The sequence below is a fragment of the Pinus tabuliformis genome, chromosome 8, assembly GCF_031772625.1.
Source record: "Pinus tabuliformis cultivar Carrire ecotype Pingquan chromosome 8, CPIR1, whole genome shotgun sequence".
Lineage (NCBI taxonomy): Eukaryota > Viridiplantae > Streptophyta > Pinopsida > Pinales > Pinaceae > Pinus > Pinus tabuliformis.
This window is the reverse complement of record NC_142294.1, coordinates 1,367,117,847-1,367,126,252: the sequence shown is the minus strand read 5'-3', so window position 1 is coordinate 1,367,126,252 and position 8,406 is coordinate 1,367,117,847.

The window sequence follows — 8,406 nt, the reverse complement described above, 5'->3', positions numbered from 1 at the left end:
TTAAGAAGCACTTCAGACAATGAAATCTTTGACTCCACTTCATCACTCTGCATAATGAAAATGTTTACTACCCCTTCACACTATGCACAATTAAAATTTTCATTGCCCCTCTACACTCCACACAATTAAAACATCCACCACCCCTCAGCAATCCGCACAATGAAAACGTTCACTACGCTGCCCCCTGCACTCTACACTTCCTGCACTTTCGGCACACCCTTTCTCCTTCCTCCGCATATCTTTTGAATTTGTGTAGAGTGCAACAGTATGGGAAATGCTAATTGTGGAGGTGCGGAAGAAGCTTCCATAGCACTAACATTAACATTGCCACTATCATAGCTACTACTAGTGAATTTCGCTCTTATTTCATATTTAAAAAAAATACATCTTAAACTTTTACAGAAGCACTTCATATAATAAAAGCTTCAACTCCACCTCTGCACAATGAAAATGTTTGTTGCTCCTCCACACTCTGCACTTCCTGCACATGAAACTTAATATCTAGTATTAAATGTTCAATACAATGTATGAATCTTCACATTTGCATATCGTACAACGTATGAAAAATCTTGATATTTTGTTATAGTTCTAAGACACATTGTTGGGCGACCACATGTGCGAAGTGTGGAGGTGAGGAGAAGAGGTATGTGTGGAGATAAGGGAGTGTGGAGAAGTGCTTCGTACAATAAAATATTTGATTCCACTTCCACACTCTACATAATGAAAACATTCAATGCCCCTTCGCATTGCGCACAATTAAAACGTTCACTGCCCCTTCACACTATGCATGATTAAAACGTTCACTGCCCCTTGACAATCCACACAATGAAAACGTTCACTGCCCCCTGCACTCCACACTCCCCGCACTTTCCGCACATCCTTTCTTCTTCCTTCGCATATTTGTTTAGGCCCCCTAAATGCATTGTGATCTCTTAGTACTGGATTTTTAAACATAGCAACAATTTAATTATTGTAGACTCACCTATTGAATTGGATTTATTTTCTTAAACATAATTCAATTGTAAAAATGAGCACAAATGATAACCACAATATGATGCAATTGTATGTTCCCTATAATCATGACCTAAGCTAAAGGAGTATGTGTAGAGAAGAACTTCGCACAACAAAAACTTTGAATCCACCTCCGCACTCCGCACAATGAAAACGTTCACTGCCCCTTTGCACTCCGCACTTTTTGCACACCCTTTCTCTTTCCTCCACATTGTGCTTCCCTCATATCTTTGTATTCTACACGATGAAAGCCATTTTTTCATAGCTTCATCCATTTATCCAATTGTACTAGGAGATATGGTCATAGATTTTATGCCAGATCTGATGAATTATCCATTGTGATGGTAATTGTGAATCATGGTATTGGAGGTTAAATAACTAAGTAGGGGGGTGGGGAGGAAGGCTGAACATATATGCGGAGGAAGGAGAAAGGGTGTGCAGAAAGTGTGGGAAGTGTGAAGTGCATATGGCAATGAACGTTTTCATTGTGCGGAGTGCGAAGGTGAATTCAAAGTTTTTATTTTGTGAAGTGCTTCTATGCACTTCCTTATCTTCATACATACCCCTTTAGCTTAGGTCATGATTATAGGGGACGAACAAGTGTACCTTATTGCAATTATCATTTCTGCCCGTTTTTGCAATTGAATTATGTTCAACAAAAGAAATATGATTCAATAGGTGAGTCTACAATAATTATACTATTGCTCTATTTAAAAACACAGTACCCAAGATCACTTCTCCACGCTCCCTTATCTCCACAAATACCTCTTCTCTGCACCTACGCACTTCGCACATGTGGCCTCCCAACAATGTGTCTTAGAATTATAATGGACTATCAAGTTTTTTTAATACATTGTATGAAATACAGAGGTGCGGATTTATCCATTGTGCTGAACATAGTTAATAGTTACACACTAAAAAGAGACTTCATTTAATATTAGCTACTAAGTTTTTGTTTATGCGGAGGAAAGAAAAAGGGTGTGTGAAAAGTGCGGGAAGTGCGGAGTGCAGAGGAGTAGTCAACGTTTTCATTATGCGGAGGTGGAGTCAAAACTTTTAAATTTGTGGGCAATGCAGCATGCGAAGGTGGAGTTGAAGATTTTATTGTACGAAGTGCTTGTAAAAGTTTAAGATGGAAAAAAAAAAACTAAAATGAAGTAAGAGCGAATCACACTAGCACTGGCTATGATAGTGACAATGTCAATGTTAGTGCTATGAAAGCTTCTTCCACACATCTGTAGTTAGCATTACCCCTTCTCCGCATCTCCACCCATTTGGCCACCCAACAATGTGTCTTAGGATTTTTTGATACATTGTACGAAATATAGAGGTGTGAATTCTTAGATTACGCGAAGTCGAGAAACTCATATTGAGCAAACACTTATCAATATTATATATCAATTAATTTGTCTAGAGTAAAATGTGTGCGGAAGTATGGGTTCGTATATTGTGTGATTATCCCTCTATATAGGTGCGGAAGTACGCGTAAATAACGACAAATTGCATAAATATGGGCATTTTCGAATAACGAGAAAAACGAGTCCCGCAAAAAAGAGCATGGCCTTAATCAATTAATTAATGGTAGAGGTAGTGACTATGATGTGTTGCAACTATTAGTCATGTTAATTAAATAACCCACTTGAATTGTAATACAAAATAAGAATTAGAATATTATGATTGATATGTAAATTTTAAAAACCCGCTTGAACCTATCTTAACTATGAATCCACCAAGCACTAAGAAGGCTCAAATCTCTTGAGATACAAACCTCTTGTAAAGTGAAAAGAGATTTGATCCACTTTCACGCTTGGTAGATCTAGAGTTAAGATGGACCTAGGTAGGTTTAATTATTAATCATTGTGCCTAGAGGCACTCTCCAACACAGTATGGAAGAGATGTTGCCTTGTCCTGTTACGTTATGTAAACATTTTACTTGGTCAAATAACATAAAAATAAAATAAAATAAAAGCAATATTTATATTTATTAAAATAAAAATAACTTTGGTGGTTTTTGAGCTCCGAGTTTATGAGAACTCGTGGTATTGATCCATGGTATTCATGTGGAATATAGCCTATTTAAAGGAAATTAAACTAGGCTAGATCCATCTTAACTCTGGATCTAACAAGGGTCGAGAGGGATCAAATCTCTTGAGGTGCAAACCTATGTAAACATTTTGACTCAGTCAAATTATACAAAAATTAAATTAAAATAAAAACAAATAATACTAATACTAATTATTAATTGAAACATTTTGACTTCGTTAAATTACATTAAACAAAAATATAATAAATAATTATAATAATAATTAATAATGAAACTAGCTTAGATCCATCTTAACTCTTGATCTACCAAGCGCCAAGAGGGATTAAATTTCTTTTCACTCTAAAAGAGGTTTGTACCATGAGAAATTTGATCCCTCTCAATGCTTGTTAGATCCAGAGTTAAGATGGATCTAGGCTAGTAAATATAATTATTAATTTATATTTATATTTATATTATTTTATTTTATTTTATTTTTATGTATATATATATATATATATATATATCTTGATCTAGTAAAAATGTTTATAGGACATTACATTACAACATCTCTATCATACTGGGCTAGAGAGTGTATCAAAAACTTATTTTCCATTTAAGATGGTAAAAGTATCATAACTCAGTTGTTAATTGATAGTGATGACAATTATCAATGGATGTTATCCATGAATGTGGGCTATCTCATCGTCATTTTCAAGGAAAATTATATCACTTGAAATAACTCGCTAATGGTCCATAAAGAAAATTTTTCTCTCTTGTCAAATACCTCAACGTCTTAATTAAATAGTATGTTTCCTTATATCAAAGAAAAACAGAGTTTTAACCAATCAAAATTAATTTTAAATCTTCATCTAACCCCAAAATATAATTTCATTTAGATGAAAATGAATTTCTTTATTATCATCTCAATATTATATTTAATGTAATCACACGTTTTTTAATAACATATAATCTTGATCCTATACATAAAATCAAATATTATTCTCAATTATATTTAAAAAATTAAAAAAACTTAATTATGTTTAAAAAAATAAATTAAGTCCCCTAGATGCGGGTGATTAATGATGTCGGTACAGCACGGCTCATCTGGACGGACAAGTGGTATAGCCACATGGCCACCCGTGCTGATACCAAGATGCCCACTGCCAGAATTCATGGCGTTTTAATGCTGCCTAAAAGCCGAAAATCATTAATGACAAGTGAGAGCCGAGGCTACCTACTTCTGGTCCTTAAGATGGAGAATGTTGAGCACCTTCCCCCTGTTATGCCTCCCCTGGCCTGGAACTGCCTTCCCGCTGCGGCAGAACCTAGCTCTCGAACAGCCACGGGGAGACGATGTCAGCTCTTCTGCTGCATTGAGATGATCGAAGGAGCTCACTTCTCGCACAACCCTCTTTGCTGCTACAGAATTTCCACTCCGGCCCTCAATTCCGCCTCTGGCAATCGAATTCCTCACTCCCCTGCCTCCTCGAACCATTCCATCCCCTCCCCTGCTCCTCCTAGCACCCGTCACACCGAAATTTACCAAGCGAATATGCCCCGCCTGAGGCACAGAATGAGAAGCCGCAGGGGTAGCAGCAGAGGGAGAGCAATTCGCCCTCCCTCGTTGTCCCCGTCAGACTCGACTCAGGCGGATTCCTCCTCGCCTTCGACTGCTGCCCACGGCACGGGTCGGTATCCCAACACCCGCAGTGGCAGAGGGCAGGCCCAGAGGGCTGGCCTTCGGCGTAATGCGGAAACCCAGCTCCCCCATGACGATTCTGTGCCAATTATGAACTCTTGTCATTCCACCCAATTTCAATTCAGATGCACCCTGGATCGCCCCTGTATAATCGCCACCATCTCTGTAGCCTTCAGAGAAGAGCCACAACGCACTGTAGCCCCGGCTAGCATCGTTCTGGACAGGACTAGTGCTAGCAAGTGAAACACACATGATAGCAGCTCTCAGGGCGACACTCTGAACAGGATGGACGCTGCACGCTCTGATCCGGAAGCTATGAACAGGATGACCAACATCCCAGGTGGTAATGGGAAGATGGCAGACGCGACAAGTATTCCAGGTGGCGAGCCGCAGACGGAAGCCACGACTAGTGGTCAACAGCACGATGTTGAAGATGTCTATGCTTACGGGTGTCTCATCGTGGAGGAACCCCCGCCACCGGTTGACACCTAGCAGGCTTCGACTCAGTAGTCAGGTTCTTAGACACCCGGTCACCATGTCAGGGTTCGTTTTTGTAATTTTCAGTTGTAATTGCTGTTATATGGGGTCTTTTTTTATTTTTTTTTGCTTAAAAACTCTCAAACTTGGGATTTACAAGCTGGTTCCCCTACGTGGGCAGCTCATATCATGTTTTTTGGACTGGTTTCCCCTTGAGGGCAGTCTCCTTTCCAGTTACTGTTTGCTAGTATTTGGTAAAAAATCTGAGACAGATTCTGCAGAGGCCAGTGCCTCCATGTAACATTATTTTTGTATCTTTAATAGATTTAGTCTTATTCAAAAATTAAATAAATAAATAAATAATAAAAATTAAATTAAATTAAAAATTAAAATTAAAAAAAAAAAAAAAATCAAAATTAAAATTATAAATAAATAATTAATTAATTAATTAAAAAAAAAACAAAACAAAAAATAAATAAATAAAAAAATTAAGTCACTCTTAATAAAAAGTAATCTTCACGTAAAGATAATCACATATAAATTGAGTACATATTATGCAAGATAATCACATATAAATTGAGTACACATTATGCATGAATATTGTTTAAGATATTTTGATATTGTTGTTGTACCGATTGGGATATCATTAAATATATTCCAAGCCTATGTATTCTTATATTATTATTCCCTGCTATAGCAGGGTAATAACGTATTCAAAAAATATTGATGTTGACATTAATTTTAAATTTACCAAAAATAAAATGATTTTATCTAATGTTTACTTTTGAAAAGAAAAAAAATATATATATATATATATATATATATTTCAATTTTGATTGGTTCACCTCTTATTTTACAATGATTACATTGTACCACAAAATCTGTAATTTGTTGTACCATAAAATCTTTTGTTGTACCAATATAATTAATAAAAAACAATAATTACAATACAGCTCACAAAAAAATATTGGTGTCACTTCATTCTATATACCAACTCTACAATTAATTTCTATATTTGCAATTAACAATCAACGAGAAATAAAAAGTTTTCATCGTTTCACTTTTTTGTTAACATTTTAATTTCTTCGATATTTCTTCAAATTTCTAGTTTCACTGCCACAATACTTTGGTTTTTACCCCCACAAACTACATGGAGTGCCATTATTATCAAATTTGATGATTTGACATTGTAGTATCCTCTGAATGAATGTGGAAAATGTGTGTCCTTACTGTTGTGTCTAACGCTGTAAAATTCTGAAGCTTTGCCTGTTTAATTCGGATACAGTGACTCTTACTCAGTCTTATGTTGGAGGTTTAGGTCTTAATCAGTTTTACATTAGAGGTTTCAACCATTTAAAATGGCAGGAGTATAGAACTTCGTTTCTGGTCAATGTCAGTCGAGCTTTGCGAGGAAAATTCATTAATATTCCTTCGATAATTTGTTTATAACATTTGGGAACAAAATCACGAGATAATTTTCATATTTTGTGAACTCATAACTATATTTAGTGCCCCGAGACACCATGCATTGTCCTCAAATAGTGCCACAAAACATAAAAATATTGTGTTGAAAATGATACGGTACCTGTGGCAGCAATGGAGCATAATTACATGCCGTATACCACACCAATCAATATTTTAGCTCTATCTTGTGTACCACATTAATCGATATTTTAGGAGTTATAACTAGTTTTATTTTTCAGGCTAATTAATGCAGGAGTAGTATGTGGCAGCAATGGAGCATAATTACATGATGTATACCACACAAATCAATATTTTAGCTCCATTTTGTATACCACATTAATCAATATTTTAGGAGTTATAGCTAGTTTTATTTTTCAGGCTAATTAATGCACGAGTAGTATATGTCACTGTTATATTTACTAAAATCCAAAAGTGACATATACTACTTTGCATTAATACAACTATATAATTGCAATTATATAACTCATAAATATTGATCACCCATTATTATTCCCTGCCGCAGCAGGGTAATAACGTATTCAAAAACCCCGGATGCGGGTGATTAATGATGCAGGTACAGTGCGGTTCATCCGGGCGGGCAAGTGGTATGGCCACATGGCCACCCGCGCTGCTACCAAGACGCCCACCACCATAATTTATGGTGTTTTAATGTTGCCTAAAAGCCGAAAAACTTTAATGACGAGAGAGAGCCGAGGCTACCTACTTCTGGTCCTTAAGATGGAGAATGTTGAGAGTCGTCCCCCTGTTATGCCTCCTCTGGCTTGTCATTACCTCCCCATTGCGGCAGAGCCAAGCTCTCAAACAGCCACTGGAAGAAGATGCCAGCTCCTCTACTACATTGAGATGAACGAAGGTGCCCATTTCTCCCACAACCTGCTTTGTTGCTACAGAATTGCCGCTTCGGTCCTCAATTCCGCCACTGGTAGTCGGTTTCCTCACTCCCCTACCTCCACGAGCCATTCCTTCCCCTCCCGCTCCTCTAAGCACCCGGCGTACCGATATTCACCAAGCAAATATGCCATGCTTCAGGCACAGAATGAGAAGCCGCAGGGGAAGTAGCAGAGGGAGAGCAATTTTCCCTCCCTCGTTGTCCCTGTCTGACACGGCTCAGGCGGACTCCTCCTTGCCTTTGACTGCTGCTCATGGCACGGGTCGGTATCCCAACACCCACAGTGGTAGAGGACAGACCCAAAGGGCTGGCCTTCAGCGTAATGAGGAAACCCAATACCCCCAGGATGATTCTGTGCCAATGATGAATCCTTGTCATTCCACCCAGTTTCAATTCAGATGCACCCTGGATCACTGTTGTATTATCGCCACCATCTCTGTCTCCTTCAGAGAGGAGCCACAACTCACTGTTGTCCCGGCCAGCATCATTCCGGACAGGACTGGCACTAGCAGGCGGAACACTCATGATAGCAGCTCTCAAGGTGACGCTCTGAACAGGATGGAAGTTGCACGCTCTCATCCGAAAGTTCTGAACAGGACGAACAACTCCCCAGGTGGTAATGGGAAGATGGCAGCCGAGATAAGCACTCCAGGTGGCAAGGCACAGACGGAAGCCACGACCAGTGGACAACAGCACGACACCGAATATTTGCATGCTTACGGGTGTCTCATCGTTGAGGAGCCTCTGCCACCTGCTAACACCTAGCAGGCTACGGCTCATTATCCAGGTTCTTAGACACCCGATCACCATCTCTAGGGTCTT